The 16,359-nt window shown below is 38.9% G+C and overlaps 1 non-coding gene across 1 annotated transcript; it reads left to right on the top strand.

Moving 5' to 3' along the window:
* The first annotated feature begins 14,754 nt into the window (after positions 1–14,754).
* LOC112787645 (small nucleolar RNA R71) lies at positions 14,755–14,861 on the top strand. The gene has a single exon (XR_003195046.1). It is a non-coding gene; the product is annotated as a small nucleolar RNA R71 (small nucleolar RNA).
* The last annotated feature ends 1,498 nt before the right edge of the window (positions 14,862–16,359 follow it).

Raw genomic sequence — 16,359 nt, 5'->3', positions numbered from 1 at the left:
ATTGACCTTTTGTGGGGGGTAGAAACGTGCCAGAAACTTGCTTTCCACCTCATCCCAGGTTGTTAGGCTCCCCCTTGGGAATGATTCCAGCCACTTAGCTGCCTTGTCCCTAAGTGAAAATGGGAACAAGAGCAGTTTATAGGTATCTTCCTGGACTCCATTGGACTTCACAGTGTCGCAAATTCTCAGGAATTTTGTGAGATGTTGGTTTGGATCTTCATTAGCACTCCCACCAAATGAACAATGATTCTCCACAAGTGATATTAGCTGTGGTTTGAGTTCAAAATTGTTGGCCTGGATGGGTGGTTTCTGAATGCTGCTACCACAATTCCCAGAGGGTGGGTTTATGTATGAACTAAGAACCCTCCTCTCGGGAATGGCATTGTTTCCATCAGCTCTCTCATGGTTGTGAACTTCTCTATCCATGTTGAGATCTAGAGCTTCCTCAAAATTGTCCTCAGATTCTCCTTCAGATTCCTCTTCTCTCAGTACTCTCTTCCCTATTGCTTCCCTTCTAAGTCTATGAAGGGTCCTCTCTGGTTCAGTATATGGAGGGGTTGATATCTCTTCTCTCCTACCTGTCATACAAGAACACAGCACAGGTAACAAACAATTGAAATACTCTTGGTTAATGGAAGAGTATGGTTAGAGTAGTTGAGGAATTAATTCAAATAGTTAGTGAGTCAGTGAGTTAGTTGCTTGAATTTAAAGGCATAAAGAAAGAAAGCATGTAACAGAGTGCAGAAATTAAAATTCAACAAGTAACTTGAACTGAATTAACAAAGCAAGAAAAATGCTCAATCTAGTTAACTTCCAATTTGAGAATTGTCAATCGAAAACCAATCCCCGGCAACGGCGCCATAAACTTGATGCGCATAAACTTGTTATGCTATGATTTAGGAAATTGCACGATCGGCAAAATTCCTTCCGGCAAGAGCACCGGTTATCGTCAAGTAAAAACTCACAATAGAGTGAGATCGAATCCCACAAGGATTGGTTGAATGAGCAATTCGGATTAGAAGTATGTTCTAGTTGAGCGGAATCAAAATTTAGATGAGAATTGCGGAATGTAAAATTGCATGAATTAAAGAGCGAGAAGCTAAATTGCTGAAATTAAAAGGGATGGGGTGATTGCATGAATTTAATTGCAGAATGTAAAGAGAAAGTGGTAGATCAGAAATGGGGAATTCATTGGGTGTTAGGAGATATTGATATCTCCGAATCAAAACATTTTTATTTCTTCCTCAACCAATGCATTCATTGAATTTTGCTTGGCAATCTTATATGATTGGATCCCAATCCCTTGGCTCACCAATTCTCTCTAAAAACGAACAAATTCCCAATCCCTTGGTTTAAATGTTCATAAGAAGAGATGATGCTCGATCACTGATTATACCACACAGTTTCATGAACCACAATTTGGTAGGATTACATGTCACAATATCCATCCAAACCCCAATCCAATTCACTGTGAGAAAGCTTCTCTAGCATGAATCCTCCATTCCTTTCCCAAGGTTCCGAAGGATTCCAATTATGGGTAGTTTCTTTCCCAAGACAACTACCCAATGGAATTAGATCGAGAAGCTTTCTAACAAAATTCAAGAGAAAAGATTGAAGAAGAAGATAAAACTATTATTGATTCATTGAATTACAATAGAGCTCCCTAACCCAATGAAAGGGGTTTAGTGAGTCATAGCTCTGAATTCAATTACAAAACTAAAAGAAAATAATCTCCCGTTCTCTCCCGATGATCCTAACTAACTTAAATTCTATCCTATTTATACACTTTCTAAATTGAGCTTCTGTTGTGTTTCTTGGGCTTTGAGGCCTTTCCCTGATTTCCTTTTGCTTTGGGTTTATGGTCCATAATCCTGATGAGGCTGTGATCCAATTCTGTAACATTCATTGAGCAGACTTAGTGATAAACAAGTAATGACATAAAACTCAACAAATTAAAGCTCCAGACTCATCAATCCTTCAGGCCCAATCCCATAAACCATGATATTCAATTGGGTTTCATACCATAATACGTTTAAGTTAATATTTGTGCTCAAATGCTAACTTAAACTTCAAGATATTTGGCCCAGAAACCTCTTTAAAAAAGTGGCGTTTAAGTTGATGTTTAAGTTTCAGTTTAAGGTTAAACTGAAACTTAAACGTGGAAATGGAAGAAAGCAACCCAGGAGTGTGAAAAGTCGAACACGTTTAAGCTTCAGTTTAGGCTTAAACTGAAGCTTAAACGTGGAATTAAAGAAAGCAACCCTGGAGGAGCAATTGGGTCGAACACGTTTAAGCTTCAGTTTAAGGCTAAACTGAAGCTTAAACGTGGAAATGAAGGAAGCAACCCTGGAGGAGCAATTGGGTCGAACACGTTTAAGCTTCAGTTTAAGGTTAAACTGAAGCTTAAACGTGGAAATGAAGGAAGTAACCCTGGAGGAGGAAAAATAGTCGAACACGTTTAAGCTCCAGTTTAAGGTTAAACTGGAGCTTAAACGTGGAAATGCTCCTGGTGCCTTTCTTACTTCTGGCGTTTAACCTCCATTTTAAGGTTAAGCTGGAGGTTAAACGTGGAAATGCTTCTTTGGTGAGAATTTGTGTCAAACACGTTTAAGCTCCAGTTTAAGGTTAAACTGGAGCTTAAACGTGGAAATGCTCCCTTGGTGAAATTCTCATTCTGGCGTTTAACTTCCAGTTTAAGGTTAAACTGGAGGTTAAACGCCAGTTCCAGCATTTCTTATCCTTCATGATTCTGGCGTTTAAGCTCCAGTTTAGGCTTAAACTGGAACTTAAACGCCATTTCCAGCATTATATGGTTTGGTAGTTTAAGTTCCAGTTTAAGCTTAAACTGGAACTTAAACTCCACATGTGATATTCAAGCTTCCTTTATTGATTTTGTTGCTTCCTTGCCTAGCCTCTTCTTCCCTGCAATCATCCAAACAATTGCATCAAAGTCTTGCAAAATTTCATGAGAAATCTTCCATTCATAGCATTCAAGTAATATAACTAAAAACTCATGGAATTTGCATCAAAATCATACTCTTTGGATGGTTCATTGCTTTGTTATTCATTTAACCCTTCTTGGTTACTTTAAGCTAAAGAAAATGCATAAAACAACTAAAACTAACAGAAAAATGCTAGTAAAACTAGCCTAAGATGCCTTGGCATCAAAGACTCAACCCAACCATGAAGGAGGTAGTTCAAAAGGAAGTAATGAAGCTATGGAATGCTAGAATCATATACCCAATCTCTGATAGCTCTTGGGTAAGCCCAGTCCAGGTTGTGCCAAATAAAGGGGGGATGACTGTGATCTCCAATGAGAAGAATGAGTTGATCCCTACAAGGACAATGACTGGTTGGAGGATGTGCATAGACTATAGGAGACTGAATGAGGCTACAAGGAAAGATCACTTTCCTGTCCCTTTCATTGATCAAATGCTGGAGAGGTTGGCTGGCCATGCTTATTATTGCTTCCTGGATGGATATTCCGGGTATAATCAGATAGTGGTGGACCCCAAGGACCAAGAAAAGACCTCCTTCACATGTCTATTTAGAGTTTTCGCCTACAGAAGGATGCCATTTGGGCTATGCAATGTGCCAGCTACCTTTAAAAGGTGTATGCTTTCAATTTTCTCAAATATGGTTGAAAAATTCTTAGAGGTCTTCATGGATGATTTCTCTGTTTTTGGCAACTCTTTTGAAGATTGTTTGCAACAACTAACTCTTGTATTGAAACGATGCCAAGAAACAAATTTAGTCTTAAATTGGGAAAAATGTCATTTCATGGTACCAGAGGGTATTGTTCTTGGGCATAAAGTTTCAAACAGGGGTATAGAGGTTGATAGGGCTAAAATAGAAATAATTGAAAAACACCCTGTACCTGTCAATGTAAAGGCAGTGAGAAGCTTCCTTGGGCATGCTGGTTTCTATAGAAGATTCATTAAGGACTTTTCAAAAATAGCCAAACCATTGAGCAATTTGCTAGTGGTTGAAAATCCTTTCATTTTTTATGATAATTGTAAACATGCATTTGAAACTTTAAAAAGAAAACTCACTACAGCACCAATCATCACACCTCCAGAATGGGGACTTCCCTTTGAACTTATGTGTGATGCAAGTGATGCAATTGGTGCTGTATTGGGGCAAAAGAAAGACAAGCTGCATCATGTCATATACTATGCCAGTAAGGTGTTAAATGAGGCACAAAAGAATTACACAACCACAGAGAAAGAGCTACTGGCCATTGTATATGCATTTGATAAGTTTAGACAATACTTGATTGGTTCAAAAGTTATAGTGTATACTGATCATGCTACTCTCAAGTATCTTATGTCTAAACAGGATGCAAAGCCCAGACTCATCAGATAGGTGCTGCTGCTACAAGAATTTGATATTAAAGTAAGAGATAGGAAGGGGAGCGAGAATCAGGTGGCAGATCATTTGTCAAGAGTGCCACAAGAGGCCAATCAAAATGTACCACAGCAAGTGAATGAGAAATTTCCTAATGAACATCTTTTCCAAGTCCAACAAGCACCTTGGTTTGCTGACATAGCAAACTACAAGGTGGGAAGGAAGATCCCTCAAGAACTCTCCAAGAAACAAGTGAAAAAGCTACTCAATGAAGCCAGAAAGTTTTTGTGTGATGAACCATTTTTGTTCAAAAGATGTCCGGATGGTATGATTAGGAGGTGTGTCCCTGAAACTGAGATGAGAAACATATTGTGGCATTGTCATGGTTCAGCCTATGGTGGACACTTTGGACCAGAGAGAATAGCTGCCATAGTACTGCAAAGTGGATTCTATTGGTCAACTGTATTCAAGGATGCCAGAGAGTTCGTTCATCAGTGTAATGAGTGCCAAAGAGCTGGAGGACTATCAAAAAGAAATGAAATGCCTCAAAATTTCATTATTAAAGTGGAGTTATTTGATCTTTGGGGCATTGATTTTATGGGCCCTTTTCCCCCTTCGTACTCCTTCAAATGCATTCTGGTAGCAGTGGAGTATGTCTCAAAGTGGGTGGAAGCTATAGCCACAACCACATGTGATGCACAAATTGTCCTTCAATTCCTTAAGAAGCACATTTTCACTAGACATGGAGTGCCTAAGGGTCTTGTCAGTGATGGTGGCAGTCATTTTTGCAATAAACAGATGGAAAAATTACTTCACAAATATGGGGTTATGCATAAAGTAGCCACACCATATCACCCACAGACCAATGGCCAAGCAGAGCTTGCAAATAGGGAGTTGGAGAGGATTCTAGAGAAAACTGTGGGAACCACCAGGAAAGATTGGGCCAGAAAGCTGGAAGATGTCTTATGGGTGTATAAAACAGCATTCAAAACCCCTATAAGAAGGTCTTCATTTTAGTTGATCTATGGAAAATCATGCCACCTTCCTGTGGAGTTAGAACACAAAGCTTACTAGGCCACTAAGCTCCTCAATTTTGATCCTCAAGTAGCATGAGAAAAAAGGTTGTTGCAACTCAATGAGCTAGATGAATTCAAACTGGAAGCTTATGAGAATGCAAAGATATACAAGGAGAGAGCTAAAAAGTGGCACGACAAGAAAATTCTGAAAAGAGAGTTCAAACCAGGACAGCAAGTACTCCTATATAATTCCAGGCTCAAGATTTCCCCAGGCAAGCTCAAGTCTAAATGGACTGGCCTCTATTTGATCACAAAGGTTCTCCCTTATGGAAGCCTTGACCTTTTGGATGAGGCTACAAAGGACACAATCACAGCAAATGGCCACAGAGCAAAGCATTATTTGGGAGGCCCTTGGAACAAAGAGAAGGAGGTTCAAGAATTAAGTTGAGCAAGAATGAGGAATGTCAAGCTAGTGACATTAAAAGAGTGCTTGTTGGGAGGCAACCCAACTAGAGGTAGTTTTCTTTTCCTAACTATTTCAATAAAAAGGTCAAGGGGCTTTATCTGTATTGCAAGGAGCTAGTTTGGTGTTGCACACCAAAACAATTTAAGGGAGAATGAAGGATGCTAAGTATGGTGTTCCACCAAAAATCTCACTTGAAAACACATTTTCACCTTCTGCATAAATAATTGCTAGCTCCAAGCAATCAGAGAAGCTACTTAGCCACTGTCTGTTTTCTAGTTTTAGTTTTGTGACCTTCAGCAAAGGCACAAGGTTTCATATATGGTTGGCTTGTTGTATAAAAAACATTGGCAAGAAACTAAGTTTGGTGTTCACACACCAAAGTAAGTTCAAACGCCTACACACAATTTCTGCATGCTAATCAATGGATTGCCAACCGAAAGTCCATTATCAAGAGCAACCTAGTTACAAAGCATTTAGTAATCCAAAGAGATGCTAGGCATCAATGTTCCTAGGAAGAAATTATGAGCCAAGTGTCTGTGGTGAAGAAGTGTTGAGCAAAAATTGAGCCAAAAGGCTGCTGCAACACTTGCCACCAAGCTTTCATTGATAAATAAGCTTTCTAAGCAAAAAAAAAGAAAGAAAAAGCTAACAGGGATCAATCAAAAAGCAAGGCATTATAGCAGCAACTCTAGTGAACCATCAAAGAGACATTCCATATCAAATAGCTAAGAATAATTGAGCTACATTTGTCTACATAAAACCCCATGAACCAAGTTCAATTATATGCTAAATAAGGACATGTATGCTTCTCTGTTTCATTTCATTTCTTCTTATGTTTACTACTTTCTTGGGGACAAGCAAGATTTAAGTTTGGTGTTGTGATGACAAGTCATCTTATACTAGCTTTTCAAGTATTTTTCACTTGTTTCATTAGGTTTTATACACTTTCTTGCACTATAAGTAAGTGATTTAGAGTGGATTTTCATGGTTATGTTAAATTAATCAACCATTATTTAATTAACATAAAATCATAAGGTTTAAGCTAGAATTAGTTTAATTTATGAATGATTTAGAAACCATGTGAATTTGGTGATACTTTGATATGTTTGTTTGGTTGCTTGTAGGTGAAGAAATGGTGAAGAAAAGAAACAACCATGAAAGCGTGCCTTATCAAAGCGTGGCCTATAATATTGAAGCGTGGCGCTCAGCCAAAGGAGCAAGGGCCAGCGCTAAAAAAGTGAGCGTAGCGTTCAAAGAGCGAACGCTAGTTGGGAGCACCAAGGCACATCAAGCAAGAAAAGCAAGGGCGCTACGTTCAGTGTCCCAACTTTGCGCTACAAGGAAACTCAACTAGCAAGGCCAGCGCTCAAATCAAAGGAGCGCTACGTTAACTCTTTCATCATTTTCGTGGCCCATTTAAAGAAAAACAAGGCGCGACACTCCTAAAATGGGCAGCCAAGGTTCGAAAGGGGAACCATGCACACAAAGGAGCGCTACGTTCAAAGGTTCTCACTGAGCGCTACTACAAGAAAATTGCTAGCAAAAGGAAGCCAGTAGGGTTCGAAGAGGGAACCATGGAAGCAAGGGGTGCTATGTTGGAAATTTCCAACTGAGCGCTATATATTGGCACAAAGTGAAACATGCTTGGCTCGAAGGGAGGCTCACTAAGCAAGGGAGCGCTACGTTACCTTTCCTCACTGAGTGCTCCACTGGAGCTAGCCCCCTAACCCATTTTCAAACAAGTGCACCAATGGACCATTTTCAATCAAATGCCTTCTTGGATCCACTTCTTCACCAACCTGAAAAGCCCACTCCAAATTTTGAAAACCAAAAAAATAGAAAGTGTATAAATAGGAGTTAATTTGATTTGTAGAGGACCTTTTTTTTTAAACCTTTTGCTCAGTTTTAGTTTTGCCTTTAGCTCACTTTAAATTGTCAATTGTTTTGCATTTGGGAATTGGAATTTAGATCTGAGTTCTTCTTTCTGCTTTTTCATTTTCTTCTGCAACTTCTGCTATCTGTTCTTGGAATTTGAGTTGAGATTGAAGAGCTTCATTGATTCTAAGTTTGAGAATCATCTTTTCCCTCTTTTCTCAATTATTCTAAGAATTGGATCTGAGTTTAGTTTTCTGTTTTCATTCTCTTCATCTACAATATCTACTTTTCTGTTTAAGGAATTGGAGAATTGGATTTAAGTTTCATTTACTGTCTTCCTTTTTATTTCTTTTGAAATTTCTTTTCTGTTTGATCAAAGGAGTAATTGAGATCTAGATCTGTTTCCTAATCTCATTGGTCTTCTTCGATCTTTAATTTCTCTTTTAGAATTTCACAATTGAGCTAAGTTTCTTTTTGTTTTGTTTCTTCAAGTAATTTTACATTTCTTCTTGGTAACTAAACTGCATTTCTTATTTCACAGCTTTCTGATTTACTTTAGCTTGTCTTTTCTTATTCAATTCTAAATCCCAGCCCCCAAATCCCTTTACTCTTCCAGCAATTTAAGTTCCTCAGCAATTTAGATTCAGTAATTTAGATTTCTTGCACATTAAGCTTCAACTATTTACATTTCTTGCAATCTAAGTTTCCGTCATTTATATTACTTGCATTTTAAGTTTAAGCTCTTTTACTTTCTTGCACTTTAAGTTTCATGCAATTTACTCTTCTGGACTTTACTTTTCTGTCAATTTCCCCTCTCCCTTTTAATTTTTATGCAATTTAGCTTCTGTTGATCATAATTCACTCAATTCATCAACTGTTTGCTTAACTAAACTAACCACCTAACTAAAATTGCTCAATCCTTCAATCCCTGTAGGATCAACCTCACTCTTGTGAGTAATTACTATTTAATACGACCCGGTACACTTGCCGGTGAGTTTTGTGTGGAAATCTAAATTTCCACCCATCACATGCCCATTCATTTGTGGCTTTCTTAAGCTTGGCATGCCACGCCTGGCTCGTCAAGTGGCACGCCCAAGTGTCATTTTGAAGCTGGCGTGCCACGCCTTCGATACCAAGTGGCACGCCCAGGTGATGATCCCTCCTGGAGTGATGAACTGGCATGCCACGCCCATGGCTCAAGTAGCACGCCCATAGTATGTGAGGGGTTAGGCATGCCACGCCCAGCCTGGCGTGCCACGCCCCTTTAGTGGCCTTGATTATTGCTCTCTGGAAGACTACACTGGCGTGCCACGCCCAGTTCTTGGCATACCATGCCCATATAATTGCTTGAGATTCCCCTCTGGACTTCGATACTAGTGTGCCACGCCCATACAATTTTGTGGTGTTTGTTACAAGTGGCATGCCAATTTCACACACCCAGCTTGTTTTGTTATTTTTCTTCCCTTTCTGATGGTCTTTTCCACCTGAAATTCAACACAACCCCATTTCAAAGCAATGTACTATAATATTCATCAATTAATTCCTAAATTGCGATGATCAAATGAGATTATGCTCTTTTATAGTCCTTTTTAAACAAGAAAAAAGGGTAGATGATACAAGTCATCACAACACTAAACTTAAGCTTTGCTTGTCCCAAGCAAATCAATGTGAGTAGTCCTTTTATAAATTGAGACTTTGACCTTGAAGGAATGCAAAATTGAGTAAGGATAGGACTAAGTGTTTAACACATGCATGAATATTTTTGTTTCAATGCCACAAAGAACTCCTAGATCCTTGAGGGTTCTTTCAAGTATAAGCTTCAGGGGTCATTTTTATTGATTGTCACCTTGAAGTAGTAAGAGTTAGTTCATTTTCTTTTGGTTGTTCTTTCTTTTCTATTTATTGACCACGACTCTAAGTGTTTTGTCTCAAGAGAACCTTTTAGTTAGGCTTTCAATTAGTACTCCCAAACCAGTTGGTTTTAGGGTACTAGGTGTTGAAGCACCCCTAGGAATTTACTTGCCTAGGTCTCTTCTTGACATATCTTCACCACAAGCATCTACTAGAGTTTCCAACTCTTTTGAGCTTTTTAATGTTTCTTTCTATTCTAGTAGTTGATGCTCAGAGCCTTGGGTCTTTATTGCTTACTACTTCTTGGTTCTATAGATATTCAAGGAACACCCCTTAACCTCTACTTGTCATACCTTCTAAGCCTAGTTGCCTTTCATGTCTCGTTTTCTTTTTAGTTCATTTAAGGTTCTACACTTAGTTCCTTGTCTCTTAGTTTTTAAATGGCCTCTCTTGGTCTTAGTCTCTTTTACCCCTTGTTCTTGCACAACTCACAACAACTCTTATGTAGACAAACTATTCTTTTATTGATGTTGAAAAGACTTAAAATTAACATTGCATTTTCTTTCTTGTACTTCAAAGGACTCACAAAAGACTTCAAGGCATAAAAAAAAGATTTAAACATAAACTATCCTAGCATTACTATTTATTCTCAAATAGAAATTAAAAGATAAAGAAAACTTAAATAGAATTCAGAATTTAGAGAGTGTCAACCATGGGACTTAACCACCTTGAGCAGCTTCAGTTCGTTGGCCCTTTTCCTTTGTCTTTCTTTTTGGAAGGGGAGGAGTCATCTTTCTTGAAGGATCCCTCTTGTGCCTTTTTGTCCTTGGGCTTCCAATCCTAGCCTTCTCATATAGGATTTCACATTTTCTTTGTGCTGGTATGTTATTTCTTCCTGCCTTGCACTGAGTTCCTCCATCTTCTGCATATAGGTAGGATAACTTGAATTCATATTGGCTACTGCATTGCACAAGTAGGTCAATTTTGTTTGTGCGTAGCAGTCATATTCCCCTCTTGCTACAGTTCTTGCTTCATAAAGATGCTTGAACTCAGCAAGGCCCCCATCTGATGTAGTTGTTGTTCCAAAATCATTCTTAGGCTGCCTTGCATCTCTCCCCAGTTGATTTGGTCTTGCTGCTCCTTCAGGTGTTCTATACTTCCTTAGAGTTGTTGTATATTCTCATTCACTTGGTCCCATTGCTTTTGTTGATTATCCTTGAGTTGGTTGACATCTTCTCTCAGATGATGTAGGTCTCCCTTCATTTGGTGTACGTCTCCTTGCAGTTGTTCCCAGTTGAATCCTTCAGGAAATTATTGGTATTATTGGTCTGGTTGTGGTTGGAGTGCTAGGAAATGTGGTTTCTCTTCGACTTCTTCCTCTTGTTGTGGCTGCCCTTGTGGTACATGAGCATGAGCTCTATGCTCTCTTCTCCTCTTAAGTGGGATGACAGCCACCACTTTGGCCATCTTCTTGGCAGTTATGGGCTTTTCTTGTTCTACTAGCACTTCATCAATAATTTTCTCTACCCCTGCTTCATCACACAGCCTTTGGATGATACTGGGGAATGCCAACCTTAAGCTCTATGCTCCCTTCTCCTCTCATTATGCTATATATGAGCACAGCTCTCTCTTTAGTTATCTCCGAAGTGTTGGATGTGGGAATTAGAAATCATCTCACAAAATCCAGCCACCCTCTAGCTTGGGGGCTCAAATCCCTTCTTCTCAGCTGATTGGGCCTCTCATCCTTGTCGTTTATCCATTGCACATTCAGCACACAGATCTCATTGAGGATTTCATCAAATCCTGGGTCTTGTTGCTTCATTCTTTTCTCATAGCTCCGGGTGGAGTTTGTCCAATTCACCATTAGCATCCTCTCTATATTGGAGGGGCTATAATCAATGGCCTTTCCCCTCACATAGCTGAGATAGCCATAGGTTTGCCTACGTTGAGGTACAGCATTGGCATAGAACTCTCTCACCAAGCATTCCACCACCTTCCTTAGTGTGTTGCACAAGAGTGCCCAGCCTCTATTGTTTATCTCCCTATTGATCTCAGGGTGCTCATTCCTTCCCAGCTGGGAACCAACCTCCGGGATAATTTATCTCTCACTCACCCAATCATAAAATTGGTTTTGGTTGAATGATGAGAGGAACTTGTACTCATTGAATCTTGAAATTGAGGATCCAGAAATCGGTTCCCTAGTCTTTCTTTTCTTTGATGATGAGGCTCTTGGTAGTGCCATTGGGGTGAGAAAAGGGTGCTTGAAGGTTTAAAGAAGGTTGGGGAATATTGCAAGAGAATAAGCAAAACACAGTTTTGCTCCAACACCAAACTTAGGACTTGATTGTCCCAATCAAGAAAAGGAAAAGAAAAGGAAAAGAAAGGTAAGGGGAAGAGAGGAGGAAAGTGTGGGGGTTCTTCTGTGTATGAGGTTGAGGTTTAATTTGTGAAGGGAGGTGGGAAAGTGAGGGGCTTTTTATAGGGGTGGGAAGTGTACTCTGGATGGTGGGAAGTGAAAGCACTTCAATGTTTTCCCACTTGGGAAGTGGCGCCTAGCGTGGGAAGAGGCGCCAACCCTAATCCCTTTTGGCTTCATGCAAGTGTTGAGTTCCAAAGTACAAGTACACTTTGAATTCTTGCTTTTTGAGATATCAATCATGTGGGGCCCATTCTCTCTCCTAAAAATAAAACCGAAAACCCCAACAGTAATGACAAAAGAACCCTTTACATTTCTCATAGTGTGAACCAATGAAATAGCAACTGATGAGTGTACTTTAGGACACCAACCTTAATCCTATTGCATCATAATAAATTTGGTTCATCATTGGGTTTTAATGTGTTCATGAGGGTGAATTAATTTTCATCCTTTCGCATTCTTTCACCTCTAACCCCCTTCAGAACACATTTAAAACCAACTTTTATGTGTTCACCAATTTATTAAATGCTTTTAACTTGGATGGCATTGGGCTTGCTAGGTGATCTTCGTGTGGTGGTAGCCACACCAAACTTAATCCATGGGCTTACTCTTTAAATTAATTCATTCAATTGGTTGTAAGCCTAGATTAAGTGGGTTGGTGGCCACAGCAAACTTAGCTTTTTAGCTAGTTCTCAGTCCAATTACTCATCATTAGTACATATATTCATCAAATTGCATTTCCAGAATAAAAGAAAACAGAATGTAAGCCTTTTCTAACTACCAAAAACTGATATTAAAACTTCCTAATCTACCACCTACAATCTACCTCTAGAAGGCAATGAAACAAAAATATTAAACTGAAACTTAAACTTCCTAAATAGGCAAATTTTTAACTACTTCTAAGAAAGCAATAAATCAAAAGAATATAAAGTGTTGGGGTGCCTCCCAACTAGTGCTTCTTTATCGTCACTAGCTTGACGTTCTTCCATTCTCAGCTGAGGTTGTAGCTCACTCTCTTCTCATCCAGTGAGTCTCCTAGGTAATGCTTGAGTCTATGGCTGATGAATCCACATTTCATGATATTTATTTGCTCTATTTGGGTGGATTTCACCAACTTTTCCTACACTTATTCCTCTAAATAGCATAGTTTTGTAATTCTCCCTAGATTTGTGCTTAATTGTGAAAACATGGTTTTTAGGCCTTAAAATAGCTAAATTTTATTTCACTTTTATTCCATTCGATGCCTTGATGTGGTTGATGAGTGATTTCAGGATTACGAGGCTAATATGGATGGAATAAGTGATGGAAAAGCATGCACAAAGGGAGAAAACATGAAGAAAACAAAGGAGAAGCACACATTGGAGTGTGCGTGCGCACAACCACCTGTCGTACGCACAAAAGCCGCAAAACCATGTGTGCGTACACACGACCACCTGTGCGTACGCACAAGCGGAAAATCAGCATGTGTGCATGCGTCCGCACACGTCCCAGCGCGTGACTCATTTAATGGAAATCGCTGGGGCGATTTCTGGGCCTCCAGAAGCCAGTTTTTGAACTTTTTGATGCTGATTCTCCCTATATTAAGCAAGGCCTCACTCCATTTGAAGGGGGAGCAATTAGGGTAGATTTTTATCATGTAGTTCATTTTCTAGAGAGAGAAGCTCCCCCTTCTCTCTAGAAATTAGGGTTCTTAGTTTACTTTCCTTGTAATTTGCCTTTTTTAATTCTTTTTTTTACTTTAATTTCTTCTACATTTCCTTGTTCTATTGTCTTAATTTCATTATTTTATCTTGTCACTTTCTCCATTTTTGCCACTTTTATGTATTTTCACTCTTGTTACTTTAATTTACATTTAATGCAATTTTATGTTTCATGCCTCTTTATTGCTTTATTGAGTTGCTATCTTTATTTTCCTTGCAATTGGTAGTTGTAGCATTTATTATTTCTTGTCATTTACCATGCTTTCTTTTCATGCCCACCAAGTGTTTGATAAAATGCTTGGTTGGATTTTTGCATAGTTTTTCTCACTCTTGGTTGAGAAATTGTGTGGTTTGGGTGAACTTGAGGGGTGAATGTCCATTCCATATTGTGTGAGGGTTGTTAATTCATTTGGTTTCCACTAACGCTAATCTTTCTCTAAGTTAATTAGTGAGTTGATTAGGACTTGTGGATTAAAATTAATTATGCCTAATTGACTTATTCTCGATGTAGGGTTGACTAATTGGGATTAATCTACACATAATTACCATGTTTGTGGTCCACAACTATGATAGGAATCCTTAATTAACCAATTCTCACCAAGATTCCTTTTTAGCTTTCAATTGCCATCTTCATTGCTTTTACTTGCTTTGACTTCTACTTTCTTGCATGCCAAGTTACCCTTTTGTACTTTAATTTCTTGCCATTTACATTGCTTGCTCTCTCTTACATTCACAACCCCCCAATTCCCTCCTTCTGGTGCATCTCCTTCTTGTTGAGGAGCTTAGGCTTGAATGGCTGAGACTTGATTCTTCTCCATCTTCTTGGTCAAAGCTGTTAGTTGTGCAGTGATCACTTTGTTTTGGGCTAACAAGGTATCCATGGAATTGAGCTCTATTACTCCTCTCTTTTGAGTTCTATCTGAAGCATAGAAATACTCATTCTCAGCCACCGTCTCTATGACATCTATGGCTTCTTTAATGGTTTTCTTCTTGTTGAGTGAGCCTCCTGAAGAATGATCTACTGATTGCTTTGACTCATATAATAGCCCTTCATAGAAGATGTGTAGTTCTACCCACTCATTGAATATATCCGGTGGACATTTCCTTGTCAAATCTTTGAACCTCTCCCAGGCCTCATAAAGTGTTTCACCATCTTGCTGTCTGAAAGTTTGCACCTCGGCTCTTAGTCTATTGACTCTCTGTGGAGGGTAGAATCTTGCTAAAAACTCGTTCACAACATCATCCCATGTAGTTAAGCTCTCCTTGGGAAATGCTTCCAGCCACTTTGCTTCCTTATCTTTGAGTGAGAAAGGGAACAAAGGTAGCTTGTAGGTGTCAGAGTGTACACCATTAGACTTTACAGTGTCATAGATCCTCAAGAATGTAGTAAGATGTTGGTTTGGGTCCTCTTGAGCACCTTCTCCTCATGAACAATTATTCTGGACAAGTGTGATGAGTTAAGGTTTCAACTCAAAATTGTTAGCATAGATTGTTGGCTTCAGAATGCTGCTGCCACAGTTTCCTAGATTTGGGTTGATGTAGGAGCCTAAGACTCTCCTCTCTTGTCCAACATGATTGCCAGTATCCTCTCCAACATTGTTATATACCTCTTCCTCTATAGTGGTTCTCAGATCTTCCTCCACTACTTCCTCTCCAACTATGCCTTTGCCTATTGCCTCTTTCCTTAATCTCAGGAGGGTCCTCTCAGGTTTACTATCGAAGGAGGATGAAGTTTCTTCCCTTCTACCTGTCATACATTCAACAAATGGCAAGCAGAGGGCAAGTGAAGGAATCACTCTTGTCAATATTAGTGGTTAGCTTGGTTGATGCAATTAATCAATCAGTTAGAAGAATGGAAATATGAACAATGAATGACAAAATTAATCAAAGTAAAAAGAAAACAAAATAGCAAGAAAAATTGAAGGACTAAAAAAAATAGCAAGGTAATTAAATTGCTTAATCTAGTTCTCCAATCAATTTAGTCATTGTCAAAATCAAACCAATCCCCGTCAACGTCGCCATAAAACTTGATGAATGGAATTCACTCCCCATACAAAAATTGATGAATCCGTTCTTTTAGCAAGCACACCAAAATTATCGTCAAGTAATAACCCACAGTGGAGTGGGATCGTATCCACATAGATTGGTAGATTTGAGTAATTTTAATCAATTGGTGAATTAGTCAAGCTAAACAAAATAGATTGTGATTGCAGAATTATAAATGGGCAGAAACATAAATGACTCAAAGGTAAATAAAAGCAGTGAAGTGCAGAAAAAGAAATGGCAATAATGTAAAGTGTAGAAACATAATTGACTTAATTATAAATGGGAAAGTGATAAACCCCGATTTTGTGGTTTATCTTGTGCTTATTTTGGGGGATTTTATCAACATTTCTCACACTTATTCGCAAGAAATGCATGGTTTTGTGTTCACTTCCCAATATTGCTCCATAATGGAAAACATGCTTATTTTGCCTTAAAATTGCCATATTTTAATCCTCTTCTATTGCCAATCGATGCCGTGATGTATTTGTTGAGTAATTTTAGGAGTTATAGGGTAGGAATGACTTAGAAGAGAGGGAGAAAGCATGTACAAAAAGGGAGGAACATGAAGAATTGAGATCTTGCAAAAAGCAGCATTGGCGCGCCCACGCACTCCACACGCACGCATGAATAAGGTTGGCTGGA

The sequence above is a fragment of the Arachis hypogaea genome, chromosome 20 (genome assembly GCF_003086295.3).
Source record: "Arachis hypogaea cultivar Tifrunner chromosome 20, arahy.Tifrunner.gnm2.J5K5, whole genome shotgun sequence".
Taxonomy (NCBI): Eukaryota; Viridiplantae; Streptophyta; class Magnoliopsida; order Fabales; family Fabaceae; genus Arachis; species Arachis hypogaea.
This window is presented reverse-complemented; position numbering and strand designations above follow the sequence as displayed.